A 22,172-nucleotide genomic window follows, 5' to 3' on the forward strand; every position below is an offset into this window, starting at 1 on the left:
ATCACTGTCACACAAGGAAAATACATTAAAAATCATTTCCCCTTGGTGTAATTTAATCAATAAGGCGCCCGCCCATATTTTCAATTTGCATTCATTAATTCTGTCTCCATGTGTCTTGCGGCATTTCTGTCTGTATCTGTGAGTCTGGATCTGTGCTTGACTGAAAGCTGTCTTGTCTTGTCTATGCCTGTGTCTGTGTGTGTCTGTGTATGTGTGTGAGTTTGCGTGTCTGTGTATCTGTGTTTGTGTGTGTATTTGTATGTCCTGTAAAGGATGTTGCTGTCTCTTTAATTGGACAGCACAGGAAGCATCCCATGGGGAGGAAATGTGGGATACATTACAAAAATCTTTAACACAGTTTAAAAAGTGGTTAAGTCAAGGCTCCAGCTGACCCCAACTGACCCAGATAACTAATAAAAACATTATCAAACAATATCCATATGTTGTCTTCAGCATTTATGGTGACCATTAATTTTATAAGACTGCTTTCGAGCTATATTTTCTGTTTTCAGCATTTATTATCAAGGGCATGGAAGAGTTTGTGTTTTAGGATCATAACTCTGGATTAATTTTTCATTGTAAAAGCTGATTATATGGGAAATCCCAAGCAAATGAAATTTGTTATTACATTGTTCCCTCAAAGGCAGGTTACACAAACAGGCTGCATATACAGCACAAGATCACCCTTCAGTCTTAAGAGAAATCAAGTTGTATTATTAAGTAGATGTGAGGTCCAGCAAAAGTTTCAGTTTCATAGAACATAAAAGGCATTTTAACAATATTGCACTGCCGTATTTTTTTTAAAGTTTTTTTTTAAAAAAAAGATCTACCATATGACCACGCTATAGCACTCTTGGGCAAATATCAAATGACTATATCTTACCACAGAGTTACTTCCACATCTTTGTGTTTTGCTGCTGTAGCCATGGCCATCAAGAAAATAGAAGCATTTTATCTGTCCATCAAGAGATGAATAGGTAATGAAACTATGTTACAAACATATAATGGATTTCATTCAGCTGTGAAGAAAAGTGAAATCATGAAACATATGAAAATGAATGGATCTGGCATATACATATATTAATAGAAGTGCCCCAAAACTTATAAATACCAAAGACCAATATTTTCCCTCATATGCATATTCTAGACTACAAAGTAAGCATGTGTATACGTAAGCTGTGGGTGGAGCCCAAAAAATTTAGAAAGGAAATGAAGAAAGGACACTACTAGGCATAAGGAAGAATAGAAAATGAATGAAGAATACATGGAGTAGGAAAGAGGACAATAGTCTGGGGAAGGAGCCTACAAATGGGGTAGAGATAACAGGAGGGTGGGGAAATAAAAAAAAAGCCATAATAACACACTGTGTTCAAATATGTCATAATATTTACCATATTATGTACTGATTAAAAAGAAAATAAAAAATATTGATAATTTAAAATACAATGCTAGTGGGAAGGAACAGTCTTTAAGTTCTTGGAAGTATGTGATTGAACAGCCTTTGGGGAGACCTATTTTGCAGAAAATAATATGCAAATATGTGTGTATGTATAAATACAAAACATAAATGTAATGATAAATCAGCAAAAGGCAGTATACTCTGCTGAATTGTTTAAACATATTGTGATCAAGTAAATATATTTAAAATGAATGTTTGTAAACTGATTATATTTTTCTTTTGAGAAGAAAATAAAAGGTTTATTTTTTTTTTCTCAGGAGAAGAAAGAGAAGTTTAGAGAAACACATTTTTCGCAACCTTCATTAACTTGCAGTTGGTCCTAACCCTTTTGGGAACAGATGTTAGAAATGCTGGTTCTACCAGAATGAAGGTATTCACCACCCCCGGTAGATTGTACATGGATGCTTGAAGACTGTTCTATGTTTTTTTTTTCCCCTGAGAGAAGTGTAAGACAAACAGAATTTGCTGAGAGCCATCTTTCTCAAGCAGCCCCTCCCTCTTCACTTTGGAGGATGTGTCTCAACTATTCAGCTAGTCAGCACTCAGACCTTGGCGCCTCTCTCTTCTCCCTCTAAATAAATCCCTTTTCTCAACCACTGAGGATGTAAAGGGAGCTGCTCTCAGGTGAGCTTCCCCAGGTGCACTCCATGACAGCCCAAGTGCTCAGGACACAGAGGCCTGTCTGCTAGGGGCTTGGTTTGGATGACTAAGTTTATCAGCCTAGTTACGACCAAAAGTACTTGACTCAAGGTTTGTTAATTTGTTACAAGACTGAGAAGCCTCGATTTTTAAGAAAAACAACTTATAAAAAATGTATTTGTCTATAAAAATTGTATATATTTTTCTTAATAAACGAAGCAAAACTATTCCATATAATTGTAGGTTCAATATAAGCCAATTTACTATGTGTTTTACATGTATTTATTCCCTCTGAGGTAGAAAAATCTACTTACCGTTGAAATGGATGTTTGTGCATTTTGACAGTTGTATCATTTGTGGTTCTTGTTGATTAATTATTTTTTCAGAATTTCAGATTGGTGTTCTTATCGAAATATTAGGATGTTGGTACTGATTATCTATGTATGCAGTTTCCTCATTTTATTTTTTAAGATTGACTTTATTTTTAATTATGTGTGTATGTCATACTATGTTAACAGATGCCACATGGATGCAGAGGCCAGAAGAGGGCACCAGATCTCACTCACCTGGAGTTCCAGGCAATGGTGAGTTACAGCACGTGGGTGTTGGAATGGAATTTGGTCAGTCTACACAAACAGCAAACACTTTTAGTTGCTGAGGTGTCTATACAGCCCCAGTTGCCTAACTTTAATATTCTGCATTAGTTCTGTAAAATATTGTGTTTTAATGACCACTTACAAGTTGATGTTAGCACCTTGTTCTAGATTCAATAATTTAAAATTTGTTAGATTTCCTTGTGTTTTTTTGCCTTTTATTTTGTTACAGATTCTATCAAGGACTTATATTTACTTAATATATCTTTCAGATTTTCTGTTTACACTAAATTTCTTTACTTTCTAGGTGTACCAATTTTAAAAGGTGTGAGCACAGTAACAAGCCTTGAGGGGAAGTTTGTACACATGCATTTAGAGAATATGCTTGAATTGGGAATTGTTGGGAAGAAAAGGCCCATATGAAGAATTTTAACACTTAGAAGTTCTTCCTTCCATATAGTAGACAATATCTATATTTGATAATTAAGTTGTTGAAATATGCTGACAATAGATCAACAAGAAAAAAAAGCACACAGTTATATCAATTTATTATTGACAAATGGGCATCATAGTAATAGAAAATGGAACTCTAAAGCTAAAGAGATTCAGAAGTTCATTTTTTTTTTTTTACAGCAAGGATAGAAGTGGCCAAGTAAGCTATTTAAGAGAAAGAGTAAATTTTAGGGCTGATAGATTATCTAAACAGGGAACTCTATTCTGGCACTGATTTCATAGTTCAAAGTGACAGTATTTTAAGTGCCATATTTAGGGTGTCATTTTTTAGCCTGAGCAGTGTTCACACCATCAACATGATTAATCACAGTTTTGTTGTTCTTGTTGTTTGTTTGTTTTTGTTTTAACAAATTTTCAGGCTTCCCCACTGTAGACTTATTTCTCCTTCTTTTTCTCTCATTTTATATATGCTATGATAGGTGGCCAGTTAGATATAAGCAGACCTGAAGGAAGTCTGTTTTAAATTGCTCCTCATACTCAGTAATTTTGGTGCTAAAGGACAGGCACAGCTGGACTTTAATTAATGACCAGAAGGTTAAGACCCGAGTCATTTTTCTTGTTGTTGGAAGAAAAATGACCTCCAAGGATGACATGATCTCCCAAGTTGCCTGAAAGTTAATAAATTACAATTTGGACAGGGTTCCATGAAGTCTTAAACTTCAAAAGATCATTGCGTATCAGGAGAAAACCTAGCAAAACAAAATAAAACAAACCCAAAACCAAAATATATTATTCTGTGATATACAATAGTGAGTTCTGACCTGTAAAAGTATAAGCATACCTGCACATCACTCGTTTGCCACAAAGATACTTCAGGGAACGTTTTTGTTATTGTTGTTGCTGTAAAAATTAGTATGTAGCTTGCCTAGTGTGTAGATTGGGGCAATGGTCTGTTCACCCCGTCCAAAGCACAGAGTGAGCTGTGCTTATTTTGTAATTAACTCTTGCTATCTGCTAAGCTAGCTTCTGTTTCTTTTTGAGATCTGCTAATAGAGTATACAAGAACTGTGGAGACAAGGGCAAAAAACCAATAATGTATTCTTTGAAGTTCCCTGTATGCAGCCCATAAATGAGTAAGGAATTTTTCTATATCCTTGAGGGGAAGTTTATACACAAAATACTTATCAATTATTCTACTTGGGAGATTTTCTTCTTCTTTCACTTAATTGCTCATTTACTTATGTTAGCTTCTTATACAATTTTGATTCTCTTCTACTATTGCAGTATTACATTATTGCTCAGTTTTGTCCATTGTCAATCCATCATGTCAATGTGACATTGTCACAGATCATTCTGCTTCTAATTTAATGTTATTTCCATTTACTTCACCATTTTCTAAACACAGCTATGAGATGCCTTGTCACATTACACACAGACACACACACAAAAACACATGTGTGTACACACATTTTATCAATGTCTTTGTTTATCTCTTGTGATACACATTGGAAAATGATATTTCAGTAAACAACTCACAAAAAAATCAAAGACATATATCAGACATAATGTTATGAAACTAATAGGAAAAATGGCTAAATAAGTGAGGACATTGGCATTATCAAGAATATTTTGGACAATAATCTACAAGTCTAGGAAATATAAAGTAGACTAACAAGAATTCATCAAAGTAAAAAGTTCTTACACACCAAAGGAAACAATCAGCACCCATTTGTGTAGCAATTTGCTCTGTGTTGAAACATTCTATTCAAGAGGGAATCTTTCCTTTAAACTGAGGAAATAAAGAACCCAAAAGTCTCAGGAAGCTCCTGAAAGTTACCAGATTCACAAGGCCTTTCAGTCCCTGAGGTAGTAAAAGCAATAAGAACTACTAAAAAGAGAGACTCTGTCCATTGCTCTTCCTGAAAGTCATAGAGAGCACTCCAGGCTTGCAGTTTTTATGAATTATCACCCATACTAGAAGCCATTTTAGGTGATGCAATTGTCTTTGAGTTGTGCTTGCTCCTGTAAGTACTCCCTGAATGGGATTCCCAAACAGTGGGGACTCCTTTGGAGATCCTGGATTAGACACAAACCACACCCAAACACCTGTTTTCACAGAGAGATCCTTTATTAAACAGGGAACAAAACTTAAAGTGGCTGCTTTCTGACTTTGGCAGAAAAACATCAGCAAATGACCTTGCAGTTGTAATTTTTAAGAAGAAAAAAGGAAGGCCTGTGTTAGAATGGGCTAGTATGCAGTGGTAGAGGAGATAGAGGATAAGGGAGAAGGGGAAGGAACAAAGAAAAGGGAGCAGGGATATTTGTCCCAGACAGGACTAACTTTGGCACATAGGCAAATGGCAGTTTGTAAAGGTAAAGAGGGAAATCCCATGTTAGTGTGAGATGTTTAATTTTGATTGAGCATGTTAATTAGGTAAGCCAAAGGGAGCTTCTGATTGCTGGACCTCAACACTTTGATGGCTAGACCTGGGTAATCAGTCTCAGGAGGAAGAAATGCCCAAATAAGAGAATAGATCTTGGCATGTAGCTTTAGGCATGTAAATTAGTGATTTTTAGCAGGCCAGAGGGAATGGGAGAAAAGGGCAAGATCTGCCAGAGTCATGCTTCCCAAACACACACACGCTGGCCAGTGTTCCTTTGAGAGGACGAAGCAGACCCATAATAGACTGCTCAGTCTTCTCTCAGAGATCAGGCCTCAGTTTCAGTTTCCTGAGACCAAATAAGCTGTTTCTGAAAAAGCCACACACAAAGGAAACTAAATCTCCAACACCCCCAAGATCAGGGACAAGGAGGCCTGTTGCATGCAGTACCAACTCAAACTGACAACCAAGTAAGAACAAGTCATGAGACTTGCTCAGGCCTGCCCAAGAATGGAATGCTCTAGCCCTGACCAGCCCATAACTACTCCTGGCCAGGTAGAATGTACAAATATATGCAGGGCAGTGTTGCTGCATGGCTTTGATCCCAGTACTCAGGAGGCAGAGCCAGGTGGTCACAGATCTCTGTGAATTTGAGGCCAGCCTGGTCTACAGAGTGATATCTAAAATAGGCACCAAAGATACACAGAGAAACCCTGTCTTGAAAGAAAAAACAAATGTACTAATATGATTGCTACTTGCTTAAGTCAATCATATCTAAAATGACCTAACTGCCATAGGAACTCCCCTTTAGCTGTGCTTAGACGGAGCTCACATTTCTCAAGATAATAAATGTTCTTGTTGATTGCCTATGTGGCTGGTGGTCCTTTGTGAGACTTCTCCAGGACCCTAATACCATCAATCCCCTACTCAGTCCTGTCAGTAACCATAATAAACTCATTGGTTCACCATGTTGAACTTTGATGGAAGTATTTTTATTTGCCATTGGCTTCCTATCTGGGGTCAAGAGACATTTATTTATGTCTCTCCAGTGTTATGGGAGTCTTGGGCAAGGGTTAATCATCTAGTGGTATTGCTAAGTTCCTTCCATAGGACAGATAACAACTTATATATCCTGGAAAGATGATCCACTCAGAAAGGAATGCTAGGGTGAAGAGTGATGTGGAACTGAGAAATTCCAGTCACAGAAAGAAAACAGAACAATTACAAACTTTATCAGAACAGACAAACAATTCCCATCAAGGGGATGGCAAGTCACTGTAGAGGTGGAAGTCCTCTTTGGGGCTCTAGATCAGACTATTAGCACCATGGATCCTTCCCTTCTCTAGAGACCCTCTTCTCTCTGATTGGTCCCATGTACCCAACCTCAGAAGCCACCCTACCCCAATGCTGAAGGTTAACAGTTTGTAACAGTGAATATCTTCTTTGCTTTGTGGGAAAAACCTCAAGCTCACAGAGCAGCCCATCTTGAAGAGACCTGTTTCCCTTGCTCAGATATCTTTCAGTTTCTCCAACAGCCCTTCAATGTTTACCAGCTACCTCCGAATTGGAGTGGTCACAGAATAAATATAAACAAAATAAAAATCAGATAAATGCCCAGCAAATACATGAAGGGAAAGTTCAATATTACTATACATGAGGAAATGCAAATCATAATTACTGTGAGATATCATTTCATCTTAAATGATATGTATATTTTGGCAAAAGTACAAAAAAACCCCACAAGCAACACAATAAACAAAATAAAGACACCACAAATCCAGATAAAGCTTGGTGAAGAAAGAATAAAGGGATTCTTGCTTGCTGTTGGTGGAAATACCAGTTTATATAAATATTACAGGAAAAACAAGGAAGTTTTCTAAAAATTAAATGTCAGACTGTCATAGGATCTAGCAATACTACTCTCTGCATTAGTAAATTTAACAATCATTGTCCAAATTATTTAACATTAACAACTTGAAGGAAGAAAGATTTATTTTGAATCATAGCTGCAAACTGTTCAGTTAATGGCATGTTGGGCCGCTGGGCCTGGACTGACAATTGTGGCAGTAGACCTGTATGACTGGGGAGTCTCTTCACATTTTAAAGATAAAAGCAAAAAGTGAAGATGGTACTATGGACTTGGTACACACTTCAAAGGCAACCCCCCATCAAACTATGTCTAAAGTTGTCAAATAATCCATAAATAGCATTTCCAATATTTGACACATGATCTTAAACAGGGTTATTTGAAATTCAAACCTAAAAACTCCCAAAAAGGACATGCAACCAGAGAGAATTCTGCACTGATGTGATCATTTCAGCAAAATTCAATAAATACCAGAAACAGAATCAACCTGTGTTGTAGAATATTGTTTTAAAATGTGATATATTTGTTTATTCTGGTGAACATTTGCTTTACTGATGCAAAATGTGTTGCATTCCTTTAGGCTGCATTTGTTTAACTTTTTGACGCTGTGTTACTGTGCTTCTCTAAAACACCGGATAGTCTAATATAGAGCTGAACGGCCAATAGTGAGGTAGGAGAAAGGATAGAAGGAGCTGTCAGGCAGAGAGAATAAATAAAAGGAGAAATCTGGGAGGAACAAGAAGCAAGAAGAAGGAAGAAGGAGCAAGAACAAGGAGAGGAGGATACTAGGGTCAAGCCACCCAGCCACCCAGCCACCCAGCCAGCCACAGAGTAAGAGTGAAAGTAAGATATACAGAATTAAGAAAAGAAAAGACCCAGAAGCAATAGGTAGATGCCATAATTTAAACTTAAGAAAAGCTGGCAAGATACAAGCCAAGCTAAGGCCAAGTGTAGTGGGAATTCATTCCACCAATTAGCTTTGAGGTATAAGCCTTAGGGTGTGATTTCTGATCTGTATACTTGATTGCTTAAAAGGAGAGAGAAGGGGCATCAAGGTCTCTTCCCCTTCCTCCTCCTCCCCTTCTTTCCCCTCCCTCCTTCCCCCCCTCCTCTCCTCCTCCTCCTCCTCCTCCTCCTCCTCCTCCTCCTCCTCTTCTTCTTCTTCTTCTTCTTCTTCTTCTTCTTCAGGTGGATTCAGATGACTGGATCCATTAGCTCCTGGGAAGAATGGACAGTAGCTCTTCACCTAGTTTTGTTTTCATGAGTTGAGCTTATCTTCCTCTTTATTACTTTAATAAATCCCTGTTACCTCCTTAAATAGACTCATGTGGCTGTCTCACAATAGCAGCACATTTTTAAGTGATAATAAGACTCCATGCATTTATTTGAGAGAACCTGTATTTACCATGATATGAATTAATAAAGTGTTCTGTACAAGACAATGAAATGAAATGCTACCAAGAAATCAAAGGACGAAATTCTGTTAGCTGCCACAGCATGCTTTAAAACAGACATCATTCATTATATTAAGCAAAATAAAGGAGGCTTGGGAAGGCAAGTTAAGGATAGGTTTCTTCACATGGAATGTAATATCATTGATGTAATAAGCATTGAAAGAAAAATGACTATTTTCAGAAGCCAGAAAGAGAAAGGGATAGGGATTTATTGATGAAACAAAGAGTATCGGGAATGAAGGAGTAAAAAATTCTGGAGTAAAAAATTCTGTTGTGCTATTCTGTATCAGGGCCATTATAAATAACAATAACATATCCTGTGTTGAAAAATAGATGATTTGTATTGAAAACTTACAGCCATAGAAAATGATAAATATTTGAAGACACATTTTCCTAACCATACTTTACATTATATAATATGTATATGTATTGACAAAGCATAATAATATGCACAATATAATGTTTTAATGCATTTAAAATTTTTAACATTTTAAGAAGAAAACCCAAGACTTTCTTATTTCTATGTATAATTGCCCTCATTTTACCCACTATTAAAGGTTCTACTTTTTGGCCAGAAACACATGATCAAAAACTGTCGGCAGGCTTTCTGTTACTCTGGCTCTGGCCATCTTTCCACTGCCTCTTCCATGATGTTAGCTGAGCCTCCAGTGTTGATGTGGGTTAAGGATGTATCAGTTATAGCTGATCTCCACACAACCACTTGTTCTCTGCATTTGATCCATTGTGGTCTTTGTCAATGATCTCCATCCTAAACAACGCATGGATGAGGACAACGACAATAGCTGTGTTAGCAAAGAAGAGGGAAAGCTCAGTCTCCAATCCTACACAAAGAACTACATGCAACAAGGAATTCTGAAAGTAGGAGTGAGAAATGTTCCTCAACAGGGAGGAGCCTCAAAATTGGTTGTGTAGTATGAACAGGTCACCCCTGAAGTCATGGACATATACACAAAATTTTACAGACTGTGACGGTTGTATTGATATACTTATTAATACATATAATATATATTAGTAATATATAATATACACTTCTAAATTGTACACACACAAAGAAATTAAATTTTATAAAGGCCATGAATTTGAGAAAGAATAAGGTGATAGATGGAAGGTATTGGAGGGAGGAATGGACAAGGGAAAATGGTGAAATTATATTTTAATTTCAAGTAATTTTTAAGTGACAATTTAAAAATATTATAAAATTCGTTATTATAAAAGGCCTTGCAAGTAAGTACTAACATCGCATAACAAAGTCTATATAGGTAATAAACTTCTATCCAATTAGAATTGGCTTTTGGCATGAAAATTGTGAAGTTTCACATTAAATTTCACAGTTTCAGTATCAGATGTATTTTATGTACTTATCTACCAGAAACACAATAAAAATAATCCATGACAGAACCAGAACTAGAAAAACAATTAGGTTTCTGTCCTCTTTCATAACCAAGTTTCACTACCTTCTTTCAAAAAATTACTAGGAACTTTTCTGTGTGATTATGGGCTCATCAAATGAGGCAAACATAAACTGCAACTCAATAATGCTGTCATTTACAGCTTCATTGATAAATGCCCTTGAACAAATGCCCCCTTTATTTAGCTAGGGTTTCTATCGCTGTGATAAAATGTGATGACCAAAAGCAACTTGGGGAGGAAAGTTTTATCTGTCTTATACTTTCAGGTAACAATCCAACCACTGATGGAAGATAGAGCAGGAACTCAAAAAAGAGCAGGAAACTGTAGGAACCCAAGAACACTAGCCAAAGACTGCCAATGCCAGAGTGATGTGGGCCCACCTATAGCAATGTCAATCAAGAAGAGGCACCACAGTCTAGCCCATAGGCCAATCAGATAGGGGCATTTTTACAACTGAGGATCCCCATTTCTGAGTGAATCTAGCTTATGCGAATTTGACATAAAACTAGCTGGCACATCTTCTGACCTCCCTAGTGACACTTTAACCTAGAAAAAGAAGCAATCGTTATATAATATTGATCATAGCAGAGATCATTCTAAATTAATCTTCAGCAACAATGATAGGGCAAAAGGTCATGCAAGTCATCTGGAAGGAACCAGTATGGGCCCAAAGGTAGAACAAAGCTAATCTAAATGCAATATTCTTGCTCCATAATGTGTTCTCTTTTTGTACTCTGATCACTAAGTGTCATTACCATGTAAGATTTTCTTTAGAGACAGGATTTCTGGTCTTATTTTTTTCCCTTACCTGACTGCTTCACACAAAATGGAAATTGTGTTGAAAATGTCCCAAAACTTGCCTTCCTACCAAGATCTTGACTTAAAAATTGACAAGCTCCAGAAATTCTGACTGAAGTGTAATTTACAAACCAAGGCAAACCTTCAAGGCTCCCTCTGTGTAAAAGGAGAGATAACTGTTCCTATGGGTATTCACACAATTTAAAAAATAGTAAATTAAATTATCAGTGACTCTGACAGCAGTTATTAAAATGCTATCTATGTCTTCAATAGAATACAGATCAGTTTGAACTCATTCATATTACTAACAACATGGAAAATTACCTTGCTCTGTATTTCTTGATGCCAAGGCAGCATGGTGACTATATCATCCCTAACACCTCCTGATGTATTTCAATCAGTGAAACAACCTGGCTAAAATGGGCCATATGTTGTGTAACAGAATGTTATTTGTCTATCTAAGTTTGATCCTCAAGGACCATGAAAAATTTTATCCTGGTCTGGCTTGTAAGTGTGGCTTCATGGCTTCAAATCCTCTTACATGAACTCTCAGCTAAAGATTTGTTAGAATGGACATTATTTTCTTTCTGGTAGTTTTATTCATTGTCTTAAACTCTTCTGTCACTGTGTGCTTTTGCAATGGCTGCCACAACGGCTCAACAGCAGGAAACACACAAAGAGCTGCTGTATGTGAGGTGGGCACAAGCGATCCGTACATGGGAAAATGTGGAATTCTGACCTTTTGCAATTTGCTAACACCCTACCAAATGGTACCCTAACCAAATGGGAACTGGGAACCCAATGCACATGTAGAAAGTGGTTACTGGTTCATGAAATTCTAGCCAAGAAAGAAAAATCCCAACCCATGTAGAAATTAGATTGAAAGAAAAGATAATCACTTCAGAATCCAGTGTTACTCCAATTCCAAACTTGGGACCAGAGGAACTAAAGTCAGTACCAGTGCTTATGGTTTGAGTATGAAGGATTTTAGAGAAACAGAGACATAATTGATACAAAACTGTTCTACGAAAAGAAAGTGACCTCATTCAAAGCACAGGAGAGTAGAAGTCCAAGGGGTGGGAAGCTGATCTAAGCAATGAGGGTAATTTTTCAGGGGTTAATGGATTACTTCTTTTCAGATCGATGCCGGCGCATTTGTTGCTGTAAATTAAGCTCACTAGATTGCCAAAGAAATAATACATTTGCATGTGTATGTGTTAGTTTAGTGTTTTTATTTTCACCATGATTTTTTAAAATTTTATTTTTGATGTTATAACATAATTAAAACATTTCTCTCTTTCCTTTCCTCTCTCAAATACCTCCCATATGACTGACCTGTCTCTACTTCAAATTTGTGGCCTCTTTTGTCACTAATTGTTATTGCTTGTGCATATGTGTTCATGTGGAGAATGGGGAGAGAGGGGGGGGGCGAGGGAGAGGGAGAGGGAGAGGGAGAGAGAGAGATTAATAAAATATAAATATAACCCATTCAGTCCATGTTATGTATATATATTTCAAAGCTGAATCACACCCCCTTTTTTGTAAACCTAAAATGTAAACCTTAACATTCTGGTCAGTCAGCTTTGCATGTTAACCTCCTATGGCTGAGAGAAGGAAAAGTTCTCCATTGTATTGTCTTCATTTTGACATAGACTTTTCCCTTTTTGATTTTTCTGGAAGCATGTCTTCATCTTTCTACATTTTTATAGATATCTAGCACAATGTAGCTCAGCAGAATGAAGCTGTATTTTTCTAGAAAGTTGCTAGGAAGTAATTCTGATATATGAGATTTGGTGTTAGAATTATTAAGTATTACTGAATACAATTATTTTAGTTATTACTGAATAAGGTAAGTCATATAAGTTCTTGTTCTGGAAACAATCAATGATAGCTGATAAGTTCATCATCTTTTACTGAAGCTGCATGGGTATAAGAAAGATAATGGACAGATCACAGTAAACGAATTGCTTAGATTTGCTACTAGTTTCTTGTGAGGCTCATTATGTGCCTGTAAATGCTCAGGCACTAATTGCCTTCCTCCAAGAAGCTGAGAGTACAGATTGGCCCCCTTTCTCTGGGATATTGTGAGGGGGATAGTGATGTGGGAGAGGGGTGTGAAGTGTTCAAGTCTATGCTGACTAGGAATATCATGGTATTTGAAAATGTCTGCCTACCCAATTTATTTTTTACTAAAAAAAAAAAAGGGGGCTGTGCTTCACACGCATGCACACAAGCATGCATGTGTGCACACACTATATTTTTTTACTTTATGAGTAAGAATAAGAGTGTTTACAAATTTTGGCTTCAGTCCTCATGTATCACAGAATTCGCATATCTATATTTTGTAAACTTTTTTTCTGATTTTTACTTACCACTACTAAGCCAAGATAGGTCACCAAGGGTAAAAGCAAAGAAGTGACTCCACCAAGTGGAAGCTTTGTGGCTCAGTAAATTGTATTGGGCTGTTTCTAGAAGCCTAGGTAATGGGTTACTTATAAGATCCTGGGCAACTTATGGTTAGCAACAACACTGAATTTTTTTTCTTGCAGCAACTGTTAATTGTCTATACATGTCGGGGGAGGGTGTGGTCTCCTGAGTCCCTTTTTTTAGCAACTGTTACCTGTCTATACATCTTGGGCAAGTGTAAGATTTACTGAGATCCTTTTCCTAGTAACTCTAAGCTGTATCGATACCTATAAAGGTATGTGGTCTCTTGAGCTCCCCCTCAGTACATGGCAGAAAGTCAATGTGCTCAATCTTGTCCAGGTCAACTTAGAATAACATAGCTGGTGATAGTCTTAGAGAAAAACTGCCATATTATGCCAGAAGATACATTCTGCAGGCTAATGCAATGGAGTGGTAAATTTTCTTTAGTCAATTTGTGTAGAAGCAACTTTGATGAAAAATGGAGATTTTTCACAGTTACGAATCTCAGCACTACTGAATATTATGATTATGTCTACATAATTTATCAGCATGCTTCAAAAATGAAGAAAAAAACTGCCAAATTATATTTTAAAAAGTGTGCATAGAAATAGAAAAAAATACTAATTTACCCAAGGTGAAAATGTAGTCTTTATAATACTCTCACAAATATTTGAATGGAAGTTTTTTACTGTAATATCTACTGGAACTGGCCTCCATTGTTCAATGGATCCCATCTAGATGACCACTCAGACATAGTTTATAGCAAAGTGACTGTCTTTATTTCAACTGGCTGGGACTATACTCAGCTAGTTGGATCCTAAGTAGAGCATCCAGTGTTCAAAGCACAGGGCATTTGAAGGCAGAAACCACATCCTAGCTTGGGTTCCTAGATTCAAGTTAGATAATTTCCATGGGATTCTCCACCAAGGAAATCAAATTCTAGTTAAGCTTGAAATGGCCTCAGCAAGAACACAAGATGGAGGTACCTTTGCCCTATCTTGCCCTTTCAAACCCCAACTATACATATTGATGGGCCTTGGTTTTCTGTGGTGGTCTCCATGTATTGTAAAGGGAAGTTTCCTTGATAAAGCATGAAGATGACAACTATCTGTGAGTAGAAGAACAAATATTTATAAATTTCAGTTAAAAATTACGCGTGTTTAGTAAGTTAGAGGTTGTAGATTCTCCTCCAGTAACCATAATTTCACTAGCACTGAGTAGTTAGTAAGATTTCCAGTGCCAGGAACAGCCAAATGGTCAGGCTTAAAAACACACATATGAACAACATTATAGAGAATCATCAGATTATAATTATGAATATATATGCATATATAATATGTAATAATAGTTGATGCAGAAAAAGGACATGATTTGAAAGACAGTGGAGAGGAGTATGTGAGAGATCTTGAAGGGAAGAAAGGAAATGGAGAAGAACTGTAGTTAAAATACAATCCTAAATTAAAAATAAAAATTCTGGAATAAAATTATGAATGGCAAATTTCCCTTACCACCAATAAACAAGGTCGGCTTTTCTGCATCAAACAATGCTATTCTCCTCTATATTCAGTTAATCAGTAAACTTATTTTTCCTTATTTTCTTTCTCTACTTTTTGTATAGTTCCATGGAACATTGTCTTTAGATTAAATCTCTACCATGAATAAATTTTGTCATCAATTTTTATAAAGCCAAAACTTAAAATAACCTGATTTATTTTCAAATTCCATGTAATTTTGATGAATTTTTACCACTGAAAGAACAGCTATGTCTTTCTCCCATTTCCTCAGGCATAAAAAAATATATCAAAGTTGTGTAAATGGTTATTTGTGTTTTTCAGTAAAAAAAAAGAGAATATATTACTTGATGTACAATGAAGAAAATAATCTTTAATTGCTATTAATTTTTCTTTAAATGAAAGCAACATTTAAGTACGAAGTATTGATAGTAGTATTTGAGTTTAATCCTATCCATGTATAGGAGATTCATACAGACAGTTTCAAAAGCAGAAAAAAATTCAGATATGATTAACTATAATATCATAAAGAAGCAGATAAAAGGGTTTGATCACAGTTGGGCCCTTTAGAGTGTCTCAATTTCATTCTGATTTGATGTAGTGTGAGCATCATATGCACATTGGAACAAGCAGATATCCTGACATTCGGTTCAAGGTTATTGCCTTGTGTGCTGCTGCAGTGTTAGGATATTTGTTATGCAAGCTCATCTTATAAAAATGTTTTTTTTTTTAATTGGGCATTGTTGGGCTTCCTGATGATTTCACTATTTTCGGAAGAAGTTTGGATTGTTTTTATGTAGGAAGTTTGCTGAGCTCTATCATTGGCCGCTGTGCACAGCATGCGTTCCCCCTACTCAGCCTTGCTTTCCTCATACCTTCTTTCCTCTAAATTTAAATTTATTTCAGCTTGAAGTAATGTGTGTAAGGAATCACCTATTGGGAATTAGGTGAGGAATAAATGGAATAATTGAATAAAAATGTGCAAAATTGACAGAGTTGGCAGTTCACCTACATAGAAAGAATGATTACCTGAATTGCTTAAGCAGTTTGTATGTAGTTGGATGCTGATGCAATTGATGTTAATGCTTTTAGGTGTCACTTAACTTTACTTGGACACCTTGTATGTAAAGTACCTCAGATTCTGATGTTAATACCTCCCTAAGGCAATGAGGAATATTTACACTTACCTCGGTCACTTATTTCATCTATTAAATTCAGAAGTTATCCTTTATCCTTTATTAGACCATCATGGACTTTGATAGAACACTGTTATCAGGCTTTACATGGTCATTATTTCCCTTCCTAATATCCCCATAGTGATCATAATTATGTTCTTCATATTGAAAACTGTTATCAGATCAAGCAACAAAATTAAATATAGCTATGAGCTACTTACTCAGTTGCAGATATGCATAGTTTTCTTATTTGTAAGCAATAACTACAAGTTTTATTGTTTTATTGTAAGTTACTAACTCTTTTAAAAAAAAAGTATAATGCAAAAGCTGGAAGTCGCCAACTGATTGCAAACTATTAAGAATAGAAACTTGTTGAGGACATTCTAGGAGTTGAGTTTCTGGGAGTGTTTCTTTTTTCTGCACTGGAAATGCAGACATTACATTAAAAGAACATGATATGTCCTTAGTAGCCATCATTTGCTTTAGCATTTAATAAGTATTTGATGTAATAACTGCTACTTTGGGGAAACTAAATATTCCAGTGTTATTGTGGTGGATGAGGAGTCCAGATCCTGTTCAAAGCCCATATATAATTTTGACCTGCTCACATTCACATTTCTTCAGTTTCCTAGAACCTCCTTTAGATGTTTGGATTTGGGGAGATAAAACACCAAGTAAAATACTTGTGTTAATGAGTTAGAAGAAAAGTAGGAGTAAAAAGACAGTTTCCTGTCCTATGAAAACTGTTTATGTAAATCCTATGATTGACAATGGAGGATGGAGATTTGAAACACAGCACCCACATCATGGCTCACAATGATCTTTAACTCAAGTCCAGGGATGCCAATGCCATCTTCTGGACTCCTTGGGAAACTGGCTTGCACATGGTGTGCACGTATTCAGGAAAAACACTCATACACAAAATAAATAAATAAATAAAGAAAGAAAGAACAAACAAACAAACTCACAGCCCAAATTCCAGAACAAAGCATTTAAATTCTGGAGTAAATACAGAATAAAATAGAGACATGGAATATGGAGCTGATGAGATGGTTGTTTTTCAGAGAACCTGTGTTTTCTTCCAAAGAACAACCTGATGACTCACAATCATCTGTAACTCTACTTTCAGGAGAGCTAATGTGCAATCCCAACCTTCAATCCATCAGGCAAACATATGATGCCTATTATAGGCAATATATATATATACATATTATATATATATATATACATATTCATACACATATATGGACATTAACTGTATATATATATATTACACAAAATATAAACTAGTGTGTATGCATGCATTTATTTCTCTCTCCCTTTGACTATGCATGTGATATGAGTAGCTATTTGAAGTTATTGCCTAGGTTCTAGCACATTTTATGGATTATAGCCTGGAATTGAGAGCCAAAAAGCTCCAGGAAAACATATCATGTATATAATGTATATAAATGCATGCATGTAAAACATTCATACCCATAATATAAAAATAAATACATATTTTTAAAATTCTATGGTACATCCCTGCACATGACAGATTATACACTAGTGATTGGAATATTGAATGACTAGGCTGAGGAAATAAATTACTTACTAACTTCAACAGGAAATGCTTATAAATTTGATCCTGATTGAAGGGTTTTTCTCCCTACTTTAAAAGGATTAAAAAGCAGCTTTTATAAAAATTCAATTAGCACTTCTGCCTCATAATGCTTGTGCATATGCCATTGATGAAACCTTAGTGAATATTCTCATCTGAAGGTAGATCAAATCCTCTCTTAATATGAAGATCTCAATTAAGATTTATTAAAATTTCTTATGATGAGGCAAATTAAGAAATTGTTGATATAAGCAAATGACATATATTAATTTACTTTGCATAGGACATAGTTGCTGCTAGCAGTAGGGGTTGGTTATTTAAGGAGCTAAATTGCTCTGCAGGGTGTAGATGAAGCCAGGCAATGAATGGCTCCAATCAAGCTACCCACATTCTTGTGGGATATTGTGACTATGGTATTATCAATGCTATTACCCAAAATATGCTGCTAATTATAATCACTGTTTCGAATCCAGGAGATTTTAAATGACACCTAACTTGTAAAGGCTTACAGCAGTGCTGAAACTGTAAATTAAGCATATCAAGAACTCTATTCCTATTAAGGGTAAAACAAAAGATAGTTAACTGTATTACATACTGATTCACATACACACAAATACAGACATATGCACACATTTCTCACTGTATCTGAAAGATTTCCATCCTGGACTATTTTTATGAAGACTAAAATTGAACATAATTTTTAGTGAAGGGGCTAGGCATAATAAACTTCCCAGTAGTGAACCACTACCCTTTATTGGGAATAATTTTTTTTCATAAAGAGTAGTGTCTGTCACATCCATCATTCCACGGACAGAACCTTAGATTTCTCAGAGATTCTAAGGCCAAGACAGCATTACAAATAGTTCATGAAAAACTGAAATGCATGCTATTCTTCTGCAGGAGGTTTCCATTGAAAACCAAGTCAAACATTATCTGTCACCTGATATTAGTAATTAATGGACAGTCATCAACAACTTACATAAAAATATAGCAAGAGAACTTTCATATTGATTGTTACAGCTAACTCCACTTGTCAACTTGATACAACCTATATTCTCCTGGGAAGATTACCTGTACCTTTTTCCAGGGTCTCCTTATATGGCCCTAGCTGGTCTGGAACTAATTATGTAGATCAAGCTATCCTCATACTCACCAATATTCACCTATTCTGCCTTCTGGATGTTGGGGTCAAAGGTACATATCACCATGCTTGGGCTATTAAAAGAGTTTCAATATGTAACTGTCTACATTGGGTTGGCCTGTGGACATCTCTGTAGGGTGTAGTCCTAATAGACTTAATTAATGAGGATAATCTCAGCCCACCATGGGCAACACCATTCCCTAAGGAGGAGTCCTGAATAGTGTGAGAGTAGAGAAGTCCAAGTTAGCAATCAGGCAACCACAAAGTCAAAGAAGCACACATGCATGCATTCATTTCTCTCCCTTTTTGACTGTGAATGTGATGTGAGTAGCTGTTTGAAGTTATCGTGTAGTTTCCACCACAATTTATGGATTTGTGGATTCCTGGGAATTTCCCTAGCACCAGGTTTCTCCCTATCCTCATGATGTCTCCCTCTATCAAGATATCTCTTTCATTGTTTTCCCACTCTGTCCCTGTTCCATCTTGACCATTCTGTTCCCTTATGTTGTCATCCCCCTTGGCCTACCCTCTATTGTTCCCTCTCACCCCCAGTTTATTCAGGAGATCTCATCTATTTCCCCTTCCTAGTGTGATCCATCCATTCTTCTTAGGGTCTTTCTTGTTAGCTAGCTTCTCTGAAGTTCTGGGTTGTAGTCTGGTTATCCTCTGCTTTTATGATTATTATTAATTATTAATTAATTTATTTATTTTGGTTTTTCAAGACAAGGTTTCTCTGTGTAGCCCTGGCCATCCTGGAACTACCTGGACTCAAACTCAGAGATTCATCTACATCTGCCACCAGAGTGCTGGGATTCAAGGTTTGCACCACCACTGCCTGGCTTACTCTTAACTTTTGTCGGTAATACTAAGTAGAGACATGACACCATAGACTAAATTAATCTCTTTTGAGGTTTGAGTAAACCATATTGGTTTGGTCTCAGTTTATGTTTCATTTTTATTTCCTAATAAGATTAAAATATTAATTCAAGTTTTACCCAATTGAATGTTCATCTTTTGATTATTCTCTCTCTCTCTCTCTCTCTCTCTCTCTCTCTCTCTCTCTCTCTCTCTCTCTCTCACACACACACACACACACACACACACACACACACACACACACACATATCCTTCTCAGACCAGATCATGTTCAATTTCTTTATAAGTACAGAAGTTGTTACCAATTACAATCTTTGTGCATTTCCTTTATTTTATATCCCTCTCAAGTATGTTTCTAAAAATAGCTAATGCAGCTCAACCTTGAGGCTGGCGATTTGTGTGTGAAGCTATAAGTTTAGTACCACAAACAACAAAAACTGCTTATGAGAATTCACTGCTTTTTAAAAATAGTAAATGCATATGTTAATAAGTATAACTCAGATGTGTTGTTCCTCAGATTCTGCCATGAGCTACTTTTCCTTCTTTTCACAACTCCAGTCAATCAGAATCCATGCATACTGTTTAAATTTATAGCACAATGAGGGATTCACTTTCTTCCTCAAAAGTTTAATGTCAGGCAGGAAGCGTTGAAGCTCGCGTCCAGGGGCACAACGTACATCCAGACCGGTGGCTTTCCTTGCAGTTTACGGAAGTGAACCAGGCGGCAATGCCATGGAAGAACAGGATGTGGAAAATGAGGTTTTGGATTATGATGAAGATGAAGAGTCCCAAGCACCCCAGCAGAGCACTCCAGCTCCCCAGAAAAAAGATGTCAAAGGATCTTATGTCTCCATTCACAGTCCTGGTTTCCGGGACTTGCTGCTGAAGCCGGAGCTCCTGAGAGCCATAGTTGACTGTGGCTTTGAGCATCCTTCAGAGGTCCAGCATGAGTGTATTCCCCAGGCCATTTTGGGTATGGATATCCTCTTCCAGGCCAAGTCTGGGATGGGCAAGACAGCTGTGTTTGTGCTGGCCACCCTGCAGCAGATCGAGCCCATCAAGGGCCAGGTATCAGTACTAGTCATGTGCCACAAATGGGAACTGGCCTTCCAGATCAGCAAGAAGTATGAGCGCTTCTCTAAGTACATGCCCAGTGTCAAAGTATCTGTGCTCTTTGGAGGCTTCTCCATTAAGAAGGATGAAGATGTGTTGAAGAAGAACTGTCCCCATGTTGTGGTGGGGACACCAGGCCGGATCCTGGCACTCGTGCGGAGCAGGAGCCTCAACCTGAGGAATGTGAAGCACTTTGTGCTAGATAAATGTGACAAGATGCTGGAACAGCTGGACATGCGCCGGGACATGCAAGAAATTTTTCTCCTGACACCCCATGAGAAGCAATGCATGATGTTCAGTGCCGCTCTGAGCAAGGAGATCCGGCCCATCTGCAGGAAGTTCATGCAGGATCCCATGGAGGTGTTTGTGGACGACGAGATGAAGCTCACTCTACACAGGCTGCAGCAGTACTGCGTCAAGCTCAAGGACAGTGAGAAGAACCGGAAGCTCTTCGACCTCCTTGATGTCCTAGAGTTTAACCAGGTGGTGATCTTTGTCAAGTCTGTGCAGCGTTGCATGGCCCTGGCCCACCTCCTAGTGGAACAGAACTTCACAGCCATTGCTATTCACCGAGGCATGCCCCAGGAAGAGTGCTTGTCCCGCTACCAGCAGTTCAAGGACTTCCAGAGGCACTTCCTGGTGGCTACCAACCTGTTTGGCAGAGGGACGGACATTGAGCGAGTCAACATCGTCTTCAACTATGACATGCCAGAGGACTCAGATACCTACCTTCACCGAGTGGCCCGTGCTGGTCGCTTTGGTACCAAAGGCCTGGCAGTCACTTTTGTATCTAATGAGAATGATGCCAAGATCCTCAATGACGTTCAGGACCGGTTTGAGGTGAATGTGGCAGAGCTTCCAGAAGAAATCGATATCACATACATTGAACAGAGCCGATAACCATCGTGTGTGTAGCCAATCCTCTTCCTACGTGACAAATGGGTGTATCTTTTTATTGTTCCAAAGCTGTAGCTGTGTAAAAATAAACTTTTATTGTGGGGAAAAAAAAAGGTTAATGTGAAGAGGTCTTGTTTAAAAATGAAAGAGGTCAGAATAAATGTTTTCTCGTTTATTTTTCAGTGATCTTCTTTCTCTCAGAGAGTCTGTCTCTGCTCCCTCTCATCTCTTAATTTTCTTATCATCTGGAAATTCAATGCATTTGTACAATGTGTGATGAACATACCCTTCTGCCATTACCTCACTCTATTAAATACCTCAGTGCTCCGCACCCCATATCTCTTTTAACTTCATGTC

At 37.2% G+C, this 22,172-nt stretch overlaps 1 pseudogene; it reads left to right on the top strand.

The window, feature by feature from the left end:
- The first annotated feature begins 20,537 nt into the window (after positions 1–20,537).
- LOC102910695 (ATP-dependent RNA helicase DDX39A pseudogene) lies at positions 20,538–21,818 on the top strand (annotated as a pseudogene).
- The last annotated feature ends 354 nt before the right edge of the window (positions 21,819–22,172 follow it).

The sequence above is a fragment of the Peromyscus maniculatus genome, chromosome 14 (genome assembly GCF_049852395.1).
Source record: "Peromyscus maniculatus bairdii isolate BWxNUB_F1_BW_parent chromosome 14, HU_Pman_BW_mat_3.1, whole genome shotgun sequence".
In the NCBI taxonomy this organism is placed as follows: domain Eukaryota; kingdom Metazoa; phylum Chordata; class Mammalia; order Rodentia; family Cricetidae; genus Peromyscus; species Peromyscus maniculatus.